Below are 18714 nucleotides of genomic sequence, written 5' to 3' on the forward strand. Positions count from 1 at the left end.
GCGCTCTTTTTGTTTCATGGAGTTTCGTCTTGTGGCGAAAGTGTACGCATCTGCAGCTAGCTTGTGACATAAAAGCGACTTTATTCATGCTATGTTTTGAGTTACACCAGATGTTAGCACATTCTTGACGCTTTTACAAGGCTCACTATGACTTACGGATGCACTCGTTTAGCCTCGAATGTACGCCTGCATGTATTGATTTGGTTTGTCGTGATTAAGGTTTTTGTCATCCCGAAGCGACTAAAGATTTGAGAGAGGTCGTAGTAGATGGCTCTGGATAGCTTTATTTAGATCGCCTGGCGATTTTTAACGTGCACTTGGATCGTCATTGTACGTGGGCCAGTAGATTCCTCGTTGGCGTTTCGTAATTCTCGCGCGGGCGTGGTAGCGCTTCGCCAGAAGTTGGCGCCAAGGCGTCATTGTATTTCTTTATTACATTTTAGTTACTAGTTGTAACAACCTGTCATTATTTCCCATGATTGACGGCGCTTCCAGGGCACCAAAGCGGCAATGGGAACACTTACAATGTCACGTGCTGTCCAGAGGCCTCTATTAGCCGTTACATGGCCCGGCTGGAGCAGTACTTGAAAAAGAAGACAATATATGGTCGCGATTATCAAAGCAGCCCGCGACTGCTGCAACATACCGCGCCCATGCGAGGAGAATGGCGGAACACCAACGAGGAACCTCTCCACGGGCCTCTTGCATTTCGCCTCTATCCCGGCTGCTGCCGGACGCGTCCTTAATATTGGAGGCATGAGCAGCGGCTACTCGCACGTTTTGTGTGCAGGATTATAACGGCCGAGAAAGGCCGCAAAGGACCGCAGGCCCGCTGATAAGGATTAACATTTTTACTGCTTAACGTTAACATATTTATGCGTGCGATTAAGTAAATGGGTATCGCATGCGTCATATGCACTGTATGTAAACCTACGAAACCACGTACACATATTTTCACCCTCTCAAAACCAGAAACTCTGGTAATTACGCGCGTTTTTGCGCACACCGCGTGCATGCGTCGGGTTTCAGCCAACACGAACTCTCAACGTGCGCGTGCTTTACGCCTCAAATATAGGTCAGTTTCTCTATTTTTTCCGTAATTCCAACATAACATTCTTAAGGCCAGTTACCGACTGACGAAGCAAGACCTCGATTGAAAAAACTGCTCTGCAGGGCTCGAACGAACTTTTCCGCGGATTTCCTTCGGTAGCATATTGGCCGTCGTCCGCTAAGGCAGGGCCAGCACCGGCGGCGCCACCGTCGAGGCCGCGCCGACCGGAAGAGGAGGGAAGATGTTGGCACTACTTTTGGAGATTGAGGGACTTTAACACACGAGAGTTACGGCTGCGACACACTAAGAAAGAAAAAAAGACTATCGGATACTCCTTTCGAAGAGTCTGGACTCGCCACGTATACTACAGACTTTGACGGAGACATCCGAACTACGTTTTGGCAAAGAGTCCCAAGACTATCTGTGCTGTTTAAAAAGTAGTTAAAAAACTGTTTACACAATAGTCATGCAGGCTACTTTTAAATAGTCACCTGCACGCTCTCATAAAGGTTACAAGAACTCTTAGCTAAACGGTAGGTAGCTACTGCTCACGTAGTCGGATGACTCGCTGAGAGTGTCAAGCGACTTCTGAAGGGAACTTAGGAGACCCTTGAGAAAAAAATAATGTAACTATTCTAAGTGGGTCACTAACTGGAATGTCAAGCGACCATTCAAAATCTGTCAGCTGACTCTTGATAAGATTGTCAAGCGATTCCTCAAGATGAGCCAGTCAACTCTTAGCAACATGTCAAGGGATTCCTCAAAATGAGTCAGGTCGACGTTGCTGACAATAGCCTCCCCCCATGAAGGTACCTGTATATATGTCTCTTGATGATGTGCAAGGGAACTTTCGCTTGATGACATCACTACACAACTATTGATTTTAACTCATCACACAATTGCATAACCAGAAGCAATAAACGTAAGCAGTGACGATAATGAATGCTGGAAATGAAAAATGCAGATCAAAACAATAGAATAGCACATCTATGACATTGAAGTGTGAGAATTTTTTAAGCTGTGGGAACTGTTGCTTCTGAACTTGAAACAAGCTTAGTAAATATTTCAGGCACTTGTTTTATCAATAGGCACAATGGAGCCTATGCTAAAGCTAGCCACACTATACAAGGCCACCATACTCAGTGATATGCTATTTCCTTTCATTCTTTCATGTGCGAAAGAACAGACATCACTTGAGTACAAAAATCACACAACATTGCTTACTAGTACACAGCAGAATGGCCGCAGCTACATAAGACATAGGCTCAAGAAAATCCCAAACCTTCAAATGCTGACGAATTACATATGGAAAACCCTACACGAGCAGGAGTGTCCTCGAAGCATCTGCGTGGAATTGATGTAAAAGCTGTGGCAATCGGAATATACTCCAGGATAATACTAAATGCGAAACATGATGGTCCGCAGTTTTCAATTCTCCTATAAATGTGGTTGCCATGCCTTTTATCTGAACTTATCTGAAACACACAAACAAATTTTAAAGGTAGCTTTATTCACTGATAAAAAATGTCACAGCTATGATCAAAACACGTTTCTTTCAGTGTCAGAATAGCAGAAATAACTTGAGTTCCACTCAAATTGAGATTGAACGATATATAAAAAAATGACTTGTCACTCAACAGGGCATATATACATGACTAGAACAAACACTTTCCCAATAAGCATAGAAATGTTTATGTAAAAATACCCCTGCACATACTATGACACTGGAAATCTGTATGCTTAAAGCACATGACCATTGTCAGTAACTTTATTGTTTATAAGTACGGTGAATCATACGCACTAATTTTGTGCAAGGTGCGAGGTAAGAGGCACACTGTGAAGAAAGACTCTACTATTTACATTATTAAAATTCATTATTATAATATACTGCAACAAACCACAAATGGAAAGTCACATTTTCTCCAAAAGTAAAAAGGTAGACTGCAGGAAGAAACGAGAAATGATGTGTGCTTGAAGAATAAAAAGTGCAATCGGTGCCCAGGCATGACTACTGCAATGTTCTGCCACATCAGTAACACCACATGACACACTACAGACAGCATAGCCTATATTTAGCTGTAATACAGGGTGAGAGAACATGAGGACCTCAATTTCAATATTTAAAGATAAACAAGAAGTGTATACACTAGGCAAGTAGCCTGGCAAGTGCAAAATAAAATATGCGGTCGCACTGCCATATGTAAGTAAATTGGCAAGATCCAGCAGAAAGTGTGCATTCAACAACAGGTATGTAAACATGGTGATACCATGCAGTTGCAAAACCCCGTGTGAGTTAAGCAAAAGCTTTGTGGCAAGATGTAGATGTAAAGAGGCACACTAAGCACCTTGCTGTCAACACTATCTGGATGCTGTGCCACAGTAAATAAAGAAAACAGTGGCAAGCTACAAAAAAGAAAGTGTCAACTTTGAGCATTATTTACAACAGTCCAGTAACTCTTTGTAGTCGCACTATCATTTGGCAGCAAAAAAAAATCTCTGCGGTGAGATGCAGATATAAAACAGGCGGTAAGAATCTTGCATGGCAACTACAGTTACAATAAGATGCATTGCTAGGGCAAAAGAAAGAAATGTTGAAATTTACAACAAATAGGAAGCACGAACTTCGAGCATCATTTATGCAAATGCAGTAATGTAATGTAGTTGCATTAGCACATATGAAACAAAAGGTATGCTACAAGATACAGATAAAAAAGGGTACACTGAGTGTCTTAGATGTTAACTACAAAGTCAGAATACTTGAGTGCACTTCCACAGCAGTAAAAAGAGGTCAAGTTGCATAAAAAGTGCACTTAGAGCATATTTCATGCAAATGTAGTAATGTAATGTAGCTGCCCTATCACACATGACATGAACACTCTGGGGCAAGATGCACATGTAAAAAAGGCATACTAAGCAGCTTGTTTGCTGAATGCCAAGTTTCAATATGCTGATGCACTACAACATATGAGGAAAAAAGTAAACTGGTAAAGTGTAGCAATAAATAAAAAAGTTCACATTGAGCACTAGTGAAGTGAACAGGTACACTACGCACCGCTCATTTCATTAGCACGACCACTTGATGACAAAGAAGCAGTGAATTAGGAAGGTGGCTGGCTGACTGGGCTAGTCGTACTTCATAGTTGTATGTGAAGGGTGAAAAAGCGATGCAAGGATGAGGACGAAACAAAGATAAAAATGCCACTTGTTATACCGCAACAAAATTAGAGTGGACTCCCATGTGTGATAATTAATGGCCAAATGTGAGCAGAGAACAAGGGAAGTGAGGGAGATTTAATCCTGCAGGTGCATGTTGACAAGAACATTCTCGCCTGCACATTAGTTCCCACATGAAAACAGAATCGTGTAAACCATACCACGCTAGTTGGATACATACCAAAACCAAAGTTTTATGCCTTTTCTTTACTACCAAGGAACCACATAAAGATGTGACAAAGACAGAAGAAGACACCCACAGTGATTTGTGCTTCTCTTGATTATCGTTAGATTTCTAGGCTGTTCCCTGGTAATGATGAACAAGCTACAAGCCTAGCGAGGAATGCCCCTGTGGGAATTCTTTTGCAAACGAGTAATCTTTTTCTCGAAAATTATTGATGCAAAAACAACGCTGATATTCAATATATCGTCCACATTCCTTAAAATATTACACAGTTCGTTCCTTTACCACTATAATTAGGCAAGATTTGTCCACTAATAAGCATCATAAGCCTGAGAACAGTAAGAAGGGCAATAAAGAAACTTGTGAATAAAAGATGGGTTCTCGCAGAATGATTCAGCTTCCATTACAGAATAAAAAAAGCAGCACAACAGATACAATGCAAAGGGGAGAACAGGAGAACAGGTGCTGAACTCACCAGTTTTATGTTCCACAAAAATGTGGCTCATATACATTTTAGTGGCCAATACGGGAAGAGAAACTGCCCCATTTGCTCTGCATTTTGCGGCCCCAACTCACGGCCGCCCTGCTTCCAGCTTCGATCTCCCAGCTACCCCTTGGGTGCCCTGGAGATCCTGCGCCGCCTGCCTAATTTAACCTCAGGTGCCCTCCTGAGGTCTTCGTTTGCTGGTTACATGTGCCCTCCTGGAGCAGTGGTTGTAAAAAATGCAATCTATCAGCATCACGGCTAGGTGGAAAACGCAAAGACTATATCGCAGACTGGGAAAGAAAGTAGCGGCACTATACTGGGAAATCGAAGCGCACTCGATCAAGCTTTCCAAGCAACAGTGGAACGAAGTGTGCTCATCGGTAGACAGGCAAATGAGAGCCGCATGCAAATGGAACCTCCTAAAAAAACTGTTAGACGACAATCAATGCAAAGGCAATCAGAGATTGGAAATTGGTAGGATTTTTCAGAAGCGAAAGGAGCAGGGCAAAACGGAGAGAGCGCTCCTAAAGGAGCTGGCGGAGACGTATCTGCCACTGGGCCCGTCAGTCCACGGCGGCTATCCACATTACGCCGGCACAGATGTCGAAGAACTCGACGCGCCCCGCACGGAATCGGAAATTTGGGATCCTTACGAGGCCTCAACGGACGCTCGGTGTCGGGTCCGGACGGGGTCTCGAACAAGCTGTTGAGAAACCTAGACGGGAAGTCGGTCAAGAAGCTCACCGAAGAAGTCAACAGAGCGTGGGAAACGGGACGAGTGCCAGAGGTCTGGAAAGAGGCCTCGCTCATACTAATACCGAAAACCGGTAAACCACTTGCGGCGGAGAACATGCGACCGATATCGCTGACCTCGTGCGTGGGCAAGACGGCGGAACATGCCATATATAACCGCGTATCGCGCGACAGAGAAAGAGAGGGCCTGTTCCCACATAACATGGCGGGCTTCAGACCAGCCCTCTCCACACAGGACGTAATGTTACTAGTAATCATCATCATCATCATCATCATCATTACGATCATCATCATCATCATCATCACCATCATCATCATCAGCCTGGTTACACCCACTGCAGGGCAAAGGCCTCTCCCATACTTCTTCAACAACCCCGGTCATGTACTAATTGTGGCCACGTCGTCCCTGCAAACTTCCTAATCTCATCCGCCCACCTAACTTTCTACCGCCGTCTGCTACGCTTCCCTTCCCTTGGAAAACATTCCGTAACCCTTAATGACCATCGGTTATCCTCCCTCCTCATTACATGTCCTGCCCATGCCCATTTCTTTTTCTTGATTTCAACTAAGATGTCCTTAACTCGCGTTTGTTCCCTCAACCAATCTGCTCTTTTCATGTCCCTTAACGTTACACCCATCATTCTTCTTTGCATAGCTCGTTGCGTCGTCCTCAATTCAAGTGGAACCCTTTTCGTAAGCCTCCAGGTTTCTGCCCCGTAGGTGAGTATTCGTAAGACACAGCTATTATAGACTTTTCTCTTGAGGGATAATGGCAACCTGCTGTTCAGGATCTGAGAATGCCTGCCAAACGCACCCCAGCCCATTCTTATTCTTCTGATTATTCTTCTGACTAGTCAAGAAGCATATAATCGACGGCATGACCAGAGACACCAGGGGCATACTGACCCTCGACTTAACGAAAGCGTTCGACACGATCAAAGACAGATTTCTGATGCAAACAATCTCGGTGATGGTGCGCGGCTGGAAATTCCACTCTGACATAGGCTCCTTCCTCAGAGACAGGAAGGCCACGATCAAAATAGGACAGGCCACGTCCGATTAGTACACGCTGGGCGCGAGGGGCACCTCTTAAGGGGCGGTGCTCTCCCCACTATTATTCAATCTAGCAATGAAAGGGCTCTCGGACCGGCTGACGAGAGTGACCAACGTGGATCACGCCCTGTAGGCAGACGACATTACGGTGTGCTGCCCGGGAGGGTCTGACGCATAAGTCGAGCGGGCTGTTCAAGAGGCGCTGGACACAACGGAAGGGTACCTGAAGTAAACGGGACTTCGCCTGTCACCCAGCAAATCGGAACTGTTGCTGTACAGGCCCTCGAAACAAGGCATGAGGAATTTGACGCCGATCGATCAAATACCGATCAAATTACACACGAACGACGGTCAGCCGATCCCCAGAGTGGACACTATAAGAGTCCTGGGTCTGCTAATTGAGGCTGAAGGCGGTAGCACGCAAATGGTCATGAAATTCACGTCCGAAACGGAGAACATGCTCCAGCAGATCCTCAGGGGGACTAACCGCAGGGGAGGGCTCAGCGAGAGCAATCTCATCAGACTTTACCACGCCTTCCTCATGAGTCACGTAAATTACGTAGCCTCGGCGTTAAAATGGACCAAGAGAGACGCGGCCAAGAAAGAGACACTGATGTGCAAGAGTGGCAAAGGAGTGCTAGGTCTTCCGATCACTACAAGCACGGAGCGGCTCGATCGGTCAGGGGTCCACAATTCGCTAGCAAAAATCATCCAAGCACAGACCAAGGAACAGGTCATGCGGCTGTTGACCACCAGGGTGGGCAGACGCACCCTAGAAGAAGCAGGCTTAAATGCAGGGGCAGAGTGAAACGCACACAAGGTCGTGCCCATCGCGGCGGTCAGGGGCACTTTCAAGGTAGAACCGCTTCCGAGGAACGCCCACTCGCAATTCAACGAGGGGCACAGAAAGGCGAGGGCCTGAGTACTGCTGAAATCGGCCGCCAACTGCCCGGGACTGGCGGCATTCGTAGACGCGGCCCAGTATGGGCGCAGCGACCGGTATGCGGCCATCTCGATACGCTGGGATGGGACGATCATTAACGCGGCATCGGTAAAGGGGTTAAAGTCCGAAGTGACCGAGCAGGTGGCAATAGCCATGGCAATGAGGGACCCCGAATGCCCTTATGTGTACACAGATTCGCGATGGGTGGCCAGAGCATTCGCCCCGGGCTGGATATTGCGGGAAGCGGCGGCCGTCCTCGGCAACGAGGGAGCCGTGGGTAACCACATCGTGAAATGGTTTTCCGCGCACATGAGGGCAGACGTGGCCCCGACTTTCCCTACGCCAACGAGCTGTCGCACGGCCGCGCGAGAGGACTCACGCACCGCAGCGATCGTGGCGAGCGAAGCGACCGGGAGGGAGGGGAGCACAGAGACCCGCTGCTCACCTTCAACGAAATAACAACGCACTATCAGCTGTCCAGGAGGACCTTTCCGCTCGCCCACGCTAAACTCACTAGACCACAGTCATCGATATTCAGAATGCTTCAGACAGAGTCGTTCCCCTCGAGAGGCAGGCAGAGCCTTTATTCACCAGAGGTAGAGCAGCAATGTCCAGATTGTGGCGAATCGTACTGCTCGTTAGAGCACATGCTCTCGCAATGCTCCGCGTTAAGCGGCACCATGTTCAGAAAAGAAGAAGACTGGGTGGACGCACTGCGAAGCGACGACCACCAGACCCACCTTCGGGCAGTCCAGAGGGTTCACGAAAGGGCGGAGGCTCACGGGCTTCTAGTCCCAACGTGGGTGCACTCCGCGACCGCTGCCGACCACTAAACCAAGAGTGGGTAGGGAGGGGTCCGTCAGAACTCAATAAAGTTATTTCCTCCTATCGTCGCGACTAAAAAAGCGACGCGCGACTTATACAACGCCAGTCAGAACCTTGCCCCTTCAGACACAGTGATCACAAAATGGGGCGTCCATGCCCACTCCCTCACCGCGCTGGCAGCCAGCGGCGGGGCGTAAACAAACAGGAACACACTCCGCAATGCCGGCAAACCTAGGGGAAAAACGCAGTCAACTCGAAGTAAGAAACCTCCTCCGTTGTGCCTAGGCAGACTCACATATTCAAGGAGCAAAGGCCCCCACATTTTCTCTCTCGCACCCGCTCTTACTCGCGCTACCGGGCATACCATTAAATTATTATAAATTTGCAGCCTCCCAAAATCCGCGGTTGGTCGTCTTCAGCACCGGTACTGGGTTCGACTGCATTCCCATGGTGGTGGGGAGGCACCTTATTGCCATCCGATTGACTGCTCCGTCGCTAGACTTTGTCCTTGTCGCTGCCTACGCGCCGCCCCACGCCGACATCGAGTCTTGGATTCAATCACCGACTGCATCGCGTCCTCACGGACGGAAAAGGTCGCTGTCGAGGGTGATTCGAATGCCAAGCATTCTAACTGGGGAGAAGGCGGCTCTGATGCGCGTGGGCGGCAGTCGTGCCACTTATCTGCCAGTGCGATCTGCAGAGTTTACATGACCCCCATTCTGATCCTACTTTCGAAACGGCTTGCAGCGCTAGCCGGATTCATGTCACTTTGGCGACTGCGCCGATGATTTCGGGCGGGTGTGATTGGTCTGTGCTCGACGACGTTACGTTATCGGAACACCGACTGCTCGGGTGACATTTTCAGACGACGCAGCCTACAAGGCAACTGCTTCGTAGCAGGAGGTACAGCACCCTGTCAACTAAAACGCACTCTTACCACGTTGGCGCGAACAGGTGTGCCGACACTGGCGTAGCAGGCGTCGCACTTCAGTGGTGCACAATGAAAGACAGAAGTAAAACCATTTGCGAGTGTAGTTTGAAATGTGCTTTTCGTTCCGCTCAAACACTTGTATCTACCGTTGCGTCGTGTGTACACATTCGCAAATCCCGAAGGCTAATGTTAGTGCGCATAACGCTCATGACGGCATCGGGAGGAAGAACGATGCCCTGACTCCGCGCGGGCGCAAAGCCCTTAGAGCAGACAGTGAGGGCGCGTCAACTAGGCATAGAAAATTTTGAAGCCAGACGTACTGCGCATCTATCGTATGCGAGATGACTTTATAAACCTCACACACGGACCGTGCGAGCGCCGTCGATGCCGGGACTGCAAAACTGTCCTGGTGGCGTTGCCAACATCTTGCTCGCCCGGTACAGCCAGCGTCTGTATATTTGTAAGTATTACTTAGCTGGTTTCAGTAACCGAACGACCTGCACACACGTGAACGCAATCAAATCTTTGTACTTAGGTGCACACGTGAAATATATAGGCACGCTTTGCTGCGCCCGGCGGCTGATCGTCGGGCTTTATTCTGAGGCACCACCAGTAGTTTCCGCGGTGGTAGCGTACCAGACTATTTCGATGTCGCACGCCCGACGGCATAGATTTTTTTCCGTGCTTGAAGCGGTCGTTGAACGAAAACAGGCGCCAACATTTCGTGCTAGAGAATGAGCAGGCATGACATAAGATGGATGTGTCAGTGAGTGTCTTCTAAATTACAAGAAATACAGTAACAGTAAATATTCCCGGCAGCACTACCAAGTCACCGCGGTAGCTGCTCTGATGTCTAATCTCATTGGTCACTTTTTGGTCGGCTTGGCAGAAGTTCTGATAATGAGAAATATAGGCTTCTATGCCTGCTCGGTTCAGGAAGCATAAAAGGCAAAGCTTTTATGTGCTACCTCACCGAGTTTCTGTGACCGTGGGTGCTGCGTGGCTACCAATATACCAACAACAGAAGACGACGTACGCGCCACCACCGCCGCTGGGTTCCTCGCCGCACCGCAACATGGCGTTCGCCTCTGTGGAGGCGCATTACTCTCTCGAGTGGCGCCGAAGGGAACGGACGTGCCAATTGGGAGCGCCACCTCAGCACAGCAGGAGGAGCGAGAAAGAGGGACAGGCTTTTATTTCGTTTTTGCACTCATTTGGTTGTTAAAATTCTTACGTGAAACGAGCAATGAATATGTAATATTTTTTGCACTTCTTATTTCGTTGGTATTTTTCGTTACACATAAGAAGATAACCATTATTAGTTTTTTTTTGTTCGACGCCTTCTTAGCACAAAAGAATTGTGGATAGTAAGCGAACGCAAAGAGTGCGTTGTTGGGAGTGCGAGCGTTCCTACGTATTGGAAGAAACGTGGTTTCAATGTATACGCGATGGAAACAGGGCAGTTTTTCTGTAGGCTGTGCAAAGCTCGCGACTAGGCCGCCTAGAGCAAGAGAAGTTTATGCTAGTTAACCCGGTTCCGAATGTAGAAAAGGAACTCAATAACGAGTAGAAGCAGAGGAAGCCGGTAGGAGTTAGGTAACCAACGTAGAAAGGAAGCTGAAGGCGACCATTGCGCAAAGCAATGGTGAATGCTTTGATGCAAGCATCGCAAACGGAACTAGCACCTAGACGTGAACAGGTAGGGAAGATGAAACCACTACGCTGGAAATCAGTGGCAGACACGTTAGTGATGGTAACGAAGTGGCTGCCACTTGCGTGACGAATACAAAGCGAAGGGTGACGATTGGACAGGAAGGGATGGCAGTGTGGCCTCAGGTACAGTTTTCGGCAGCGAGAAGGAGGAATGGCATCGAGTTGTTTTTGTATGAGCCTCAAGCATGGGGAAAGTAGGACCGGGGGCGATAGGGAGTGTCGGTGTAGGCGAGCGAGTCCAGATTAGCGCGCTTCCGGCAAAACCGATAACGAAAGTGATTACAAAAGCCAATCAACACATGTGCAATACAGTGTAGCAGATACATCTAGTCGTGATAATGGGTGAAGTGATTGACGCACTGCAAGCACGCGGGACAGGTGTCTTAAAGCAAATAGCAAGAGGGGTTACCAATTTCCGGAATGTTTCAAAGGAAATACAAACCGTAGTGTCCACGGTGCAAGAGGTTGAAAGGCAGGGGTGTGCTAGTCAAAGGGCTGTGCGTGCAGTAAAGTGCGAAATTTCGACGCTAGCTAAAGCAATCGACTTTACGGCCATTTACATCTACCGAGAAGTGCACCGAGCCGGCCGAGAAGGAACTTTTGCGTGACTGGATACATTTTAGCGATAGTGTAGCAACACCCGTTAGACGTCGCTTCGCGGTGGTGGCAGTAGCTTCATTAAGCGCCCCCCCCCGCCCCCCCGCAATTAGGAAGGAAGATTAAGTATTAACTGTAACCACACACCAGTAAGGAGCAGAATTAAACCACAAATAGTTAAGGAAAGGTCAACAAAGGATGAGTATAGAGACGGTATAATTTGTTACATAACCACTCAGCTGGGAGAAAAGCTGGATATTGAAATCCAGGTGAATGCGGAATCTATAGGTCTGTACGACTTACCCGAAGCGCACCTACGAAATTCTGTATCAGAAAGGGTGCATGAAAATGACTAGGTCAAGGAAAGGCGGATGCGTAGGCATGAGTATTAAGCGAGGTATAAAGTGGCAAATGGTAAAAATAGAGTCAGCACTTATGGATTAGCAGCACGTGGGAAGGAAAGAAGATGTGGCTTGTTGATACTTACCTGTCGACAGATAGTGAGAGCAGAGATAAAAATAAATAATTGATTGATTGCATTAGAAATGTTATTAATGAGCTCGGAAACTCGGACCGGGTGGTTTTAACAGGAGACACGAATGAAAAAATGGAGTATTTAGACGGATATACAGATTACAACGGCTCTCGAGTGCTGGATCTGTGCGAGGAACAGAACCTTATTGTAGTTAACAGGGAAAATAAGTGGCATAGCTAGGTAACGTGGTAGTGCGAAAACATGCCGTCTTTTATTGACAAGGCCTTAGTGTAAGGCTTAGCGACAACGGAACAATAGTTGGATTGGAAAGCGGAAACCACGTAAGTGGTTGAACAAGGAAACAAAATAGGGAGTTGTATGAGAGCGCAAGCAGTAGTCAAAGGATAATGCAGAAGCCAAAAACTTGGGATTACACGAAGAAGTGCTCCTTAGAATACGGAGAAAAGAGAAGGGTGGCTAATCAACTCCTGCAAGAAAAAATTAAAAGCACATGTGAACGTTGGGTGCATATAATTCGCAAAAGAGACGATGGTGCACCAGAACGACTCTAGAACCATATGGGAGCACTCGGAGCTCCAACTAAAAATTTTCAAACAACGACATGAGGCATGAAGATGGCAGCATCTACGAAAGAGACGATGCGCTACGGTATATCAGAGACGCTATTAGGGATAACTTTGGCACGAAAGGAAGCCTAGCTCCCACTCGAACATTTCCAGCAACAATAAAGAAGCCTGAGGATTCAAACTTTAAATAGCAAGCTTTTGCTGGAAAAAAAGCAGAAGAAAATCTCTTTAATAACACAGCTGCAGCGCCCGTTGAAATCCCAATACAGTAAGCCAAAAACCTTGGTGTAATGAACAAGACACTGCTGACTAATGTTATAGAGCAAGTAATTAGAGCGAAGAAAATTTTGGTTGATGGCTTGAAAGCACGATATATAATCTAGCTGAGGCAAATTTAATAAGCATAAGACGTGCTCATGGTGATCAGTTGCGGTAGCATCGGTGACGTATAGAATGACAATGCAAGCCATAAAATTAGAATTGTCGAATTACGTGGAAGAAAATGATGTACTGGGGCAACTACAAAATGGGTTCGGGCCAGGCAGACGCTTTGAGGATGACTTTGTACAAACTCAGTGCACAGATATTTCAGTAGCTCCCAATAGGCCTCTATGGACAGCACTTTTAGATATTAAAGAAGACTACGACAACCTAGACAGGAAATCCTTATGGGATATTCTCCAGCACAAAAGCATAGATGGTTTCCTGGAGTGCTGATTAATATACACCAAGACGACCGAGCGCAAATTACATGAGAAAGCAGGAAGTGTAATGAAGCCGTCGAATTTCACCAATGACTGAGGCAAGGATGTAATCTGTACCCAACATTGATCACGCTTGATCTTAAGAGCAAATAAAGACGACTGGAAAGCTGTGAATCAGGGTTCGATTTGCCCTACATGCGACATGGCGAAATGGGGCACCAAAAGGTCCCCGGACAGACGTGTGTGGACAACATAGTGCTACTAGCAGACAATGCAAGATATTTAAATACTACCGAGTAGGTGCGGCAACGAAGCAACAAATCTACGTCCTATGTTTAGCACAAAAAAAAAAATCGGAAATTTTGATCTTTAGTAAAGGGATGAGTAATTACGTGTTGTCAATTTAACAATAAGTCAAACCGACAGTGCGGCAATATAAATACCTCGGCGCATACATAAACGAAGGAAATACTTATTCTAGAACTCACTAAAATAATCTGAAAGTATAGGGTAAGCGCAATACAGTAATGATGAAACATAGATCACTTTGGGGTTCCAACAAATTTTAGGTGGTGCGTAGAATCCGGAAATAAGTAATGGTGCCGTTGCTAACGTTCGCGAACGCCATTTTGAGCATCAAATAAGATACCTTGTCTGGGTTGGAATATCGCCAAAGATCGGTAGGTCGGTTGGCTCTGAGGCGCCATGGTAAAATCACAAATGCGGCAATGCAGGGTGAACCGGATTGGGATCTCTTTCGAAGTCAGAGAAGGGCAGAGCAAAATTAATTCTGAATAATAATAATATTTGGGGTTTTACGTGCCAAAACCACTTTCTGATTATGAGGCACGCCGTAATGGAGGACTCCGGAAATTTAGACCACCTGGGGTTCTTTAACGTGCACCTAAATCTAAGCACACGGGTGTTTTCACATTTCGCCCCATCGAAATGCGGCCGCCGTGGCCGGGATTCGATCCCCCGACCACGTGCTCAGCAGCCCAACACCATAGCCACTGAGCAACCACGGCGGGTTTAATTCTGAAGAAAGACCTGGGAACATTGATCAAAATACATGGGCGGCTAAAGTACACAGGTATCTGTACCTGAAAAGCGTGGACACAGAATGGAAGAAGAGGTCAGGAGCGTTGGCAACCGAGTAAAGGTAAGTAAAAGTGCCAGTAGACAACCACGAGTCATCAGAAAGAGAAACGGAGGCAGCGAATTGAACCCAAGGAATAAAAACAGAACGACCATACATATTTAGAAGAATTGGAAGAAAGATATTAGAAGGGAAACTCTGTACGCTAACATTAGCTGTGCCTTGCTATGCGAGGTTGGAGCAGGTTGCCTAAGGACAAAAACATCCCGAAGCAAGTATTCGGAACAAGAAGAAGCATGCGTATGGTCCAGCAAAAATCCGGAGACAACTAGGCACATTCTGTGGGAATGCGAAGGCAATCACCTGCTGAGACCCGGAGGTAACCTATACCTTCAAGAAGCGTTTGCGATTAAAGTGGGCGAAGGCATCAACCAGTGAGCAATCAAAATATGCAGCAGAGATTTTGAGTATTAGTGATAAAACAGCTGGGAAGAAATTAATACAACCGCATTCGTTACAGGCATAGGTAGCGATAAAAGCTAGATAGAGAAGTTTTGATAAAAAAGAAAGATTGAGAGCTGTATACAAAAAGCTATAATGGAAAACATGCGAAATATGCCTGAATAAATCAGCAAGGCAAGGTTGATTTATTACCGGGTTTCAGACGTCATGACACTAAATCATGATGCCTGATTGATGCCATGGTGATCATGCCTGTGCCTGGTTAACGCCTTTATCGTCACTTTGTCAGGACATTCAATAGACAAAAACTAGTGTCGGACTCCTTATGAGCTCACATAAAGCTTCACTGCATATAGATTCCAACTCGTCAGATTTGCAAAATTTTTTCGCCTTTTTTAAGACACCTTGCTTCAGATTTCCTTTATTATTTTGGTAACTTGTACTCAATTACCTGGCGATCGCTGATCGCCGGCCTTATCTCGTTCTATATTTTTAAAGGTTTCGCTCTCATTTATGGGCTGAAGTCATTTTCTTCTTAAACGTAACGCACTCCACCCCTTTATCTTCCATTGCAATTTACAAGCATATTCCCTCCTAATAACTTTTTCTAAAAACCGTGGGCAGTGTGTGGAAAGGTGCTACGCAGAATAGGCGAATTGGTAAAGACTTTTTTTCTCTCTAGCTCTTTCAGTTTCTTCCTCTATATGCTCTACACGTTTTCGTTGCTTTTTTCAGTGCATCAATTCTAGAAGAATTGCCACTTCCGCGCGAGTGTCTGTCGTGTCTTCACGTTGTTGTTTGTTTGTTGCCGGCAAGATATCTTCGAGACACCTCTTTGCACATGCCTTTAAATCGGTATCTCGATTCTAAGACTCAATGAGGCGTCGAATATTTATTTAATGGGCAAGCACCCTGAAGCCACGCCTCATTAGTGCGCAAAACGAAGCGACTTGAATCGCGACGGAAGAGAAGTTACTGAAGGATGTTTCATTCAAGCGTACAAATGCTTATTCCAAGACCGCCTAGCTGATGTGAAGGAGTATATCCTTGACGAGGGTTTGCGGCGCATTCAGAGCAAGTTCAAAACGTTGTTTGAAAAATGGCAGCGCCCCTGTAAGATTACACTCCAGCCGCTCCTGTGGAGAAGCCGTGGGCCCAGGTGGGATGGGCTTCTCGGTCAACGACGCGCGAGTCAAGGCTCGAGATGCCGTAGGTGGCGTTGAGTTAGAAGCGCAGGGTGTCTTTAGGTTGTGCGCGTTTCTTTTCGTGCCATGTACTGTATCACTGCTGTAAAGTGGTCCAATGCATCACTAGGTGCCGTAGCTCGACTCTCTTTCAATTGCTCGGAATACGCAGTTGTTTGAAATGCCGCAAAGGATTTCCCTACACACCGATGTTTGTTTTGCTGAAGGCACTCCCTTAATTCCTAACAATTATTTTACACACGAAAAGTAATTTTGTTTTATATCGCCGGAAGGAAGGTACGTGTACGCAGAGAGAGACGTCGTTCATAGCAGGCTCGTTGGCTAAGAAATTATGGCTTACGCACGAAAGAATGTACGCCGAATACGACGTCTAAACAATGTCATCCATGCAACTACAACGGCAGCGGTGGATCTGTGCCCTGTGATTGAGGGAACCGTGGAAGCAATTGTAGACCAGAAAGGTCTACAATTGCTTGCGAGCTAACGAGCAATTGTCTTCGAGCGAACCAGCGATAACAACGGCAACCTCACGCATCGAGCAAGTACAAACACCTAATTCTCGGAAACTTTCGACAGCGACTTGTCGACCTTATCAGAACACTGCGATCTTCGTAGCATGCCTGTTGCTAAAGGAAGAGACAGTAAACTGTAGGGAACTCCGTCCAGTAGTCGGCTTGCCTTAATGCGATGAACAGGGGAGGAATTTATGCCCGGAGTGGAACATTCTTTCGAAGACTCAATAAGCATTTGACGTCCATGCATTTCTATGTTGACTTCCGGTTGTTGCCACTTCGTCGCTATGCTTCCCCAATCGCAAAATGTTGTCGGTCATTTATTGCGGTTATCGATCACCTCGGCCACATTCAAGAGTTGCTTTTGAAGCGCGAAGTTTTTTTTTTTCTGAAAGAACTCGCCTTCTCCCTAACTACTGGAATGCGCTGCTGATTATTACAATTGGGAACCCGGAACTGCCAGACATCCAAGATTCCACTGAAGAAGACCGACGCAATGTTGCCCATTTTATGGCGAAAGTAGTGGAATGTTAGAGCAAGAAGCGCAGGCTGCTCTAGTGCTTCGAAACGGCGTTGAGAGTGCGCAGATAGTATATTTACGGCAGCTTAGTGTTTCTATTAGTAGGTAGTACATATTTGATTATGTATTAGTATATATTTTCTTTGGTCGGAGTGTGCGAAGTAACTGTGCTTGTACATATTCAACCAATTCTCGTGTGATTGACGGTAAACTGGTATCTAGATGTGCCAGTTTCGTTCCAATCGCCGTGAATTTTATCAAAGCCCCGACATATACTTTAAAAAAATTAAATTATGGGGTTTAACGTGCCAAAACCACTTTCTGATTATGAGGCACGTCGTAGTGGAGGACACCGGAAATTTCGACCACCTGGGGTTCTTTAACGTGCACCTAAATCTAAGTACACGGCCGCATTTCGGCCCCATCGAAATGCGGCCGCCGTGGCCGGGATTCGATCCCGCGACCTTGAGCTCAGCAGCGCAACACCATAGCCACTGAGCAACCGCGGCGCGTAGACATAGACTTTTCGCATGTGTGTAAACTGTTGAGCGTGGCTTCCACTTTCTGATTTTTATTTAGAGGGTACCTTTTATGTAGCCCTTGTTCTGTAATTTTGTCTGTTTATAAACATGGTTTTAGTCATGGTGTAAAGGAAAATAAATGTTCGCGATTTTTCTCATCATTGGTGGAAACATAAATCATCCTAGTTGAGCTCGACACACACGCAGGATAATTTGAAAATGACTACCAAAGCTTCTTTCTTCCTTGAAACCCCCCCCCCCCCCCCCCTGTCCGCTGCACTAGACATTTAAACACGCTTAACAATTATAATTCCCGGAAAACCCTCATCGAAAAGCAGAGAATGGCCGGGTAGCGAGTGTACTTATTCACATAAATGGAGAGCGATGAACAGCTGCTAGAGAAAAAAATACAGCACGTGGCCATCGCCTAGACAGAGAGCCTAGGTTATAATACCTTATGTGAGATAAGCTCCCATATGTATTCCAATCATTTTTATTACTGTGTGCACATGATCAAGGGTAATGGGCGTTGTTGCGACTTTGCCACCAACATGGAAAAGGCCGATGCAAACTCAAAATGCCTTGGGCTTCCACGCTGTGCATTTATTGCTGATTAGCCTCTCATGTAATCGGCAACACCAGGACAATGTAGCAGAGAAGCTACATCGAAAAAAAGGAGGAAACTCACCTCAACAAATAAACCAAAAAATTATATAAAGTGTCTGATAAAGTCTTTTAATATTCATTGCAGGTAAGTGGTTGGGTCGCGTTTACAAGGCACCACAAGTCGCGTTAGCGAAAACAACCGAGACGTTGGCACGGTATACCACAAAATTACTGCGCCATCCATTCTAGCACACTGCCAGGGCGCTCGGCCAG

The sequence above is a fragment of the Dermacentor variabilis genome, chromosome 7 (genome assembly GCF_050947875.1).
Source record: "Dermacentor variabilis isolate Ectoservices chromosome 7, ASM5094787v1, whole genome shotgun sequence".
In the NCBI taxonomy this organism is placed as follows: Eukaryota; Metazoa; Arthropoda; class Arachnida; order Ixodida; family Ixodidae; genus Dermacentor; species Dermacentor variabilis.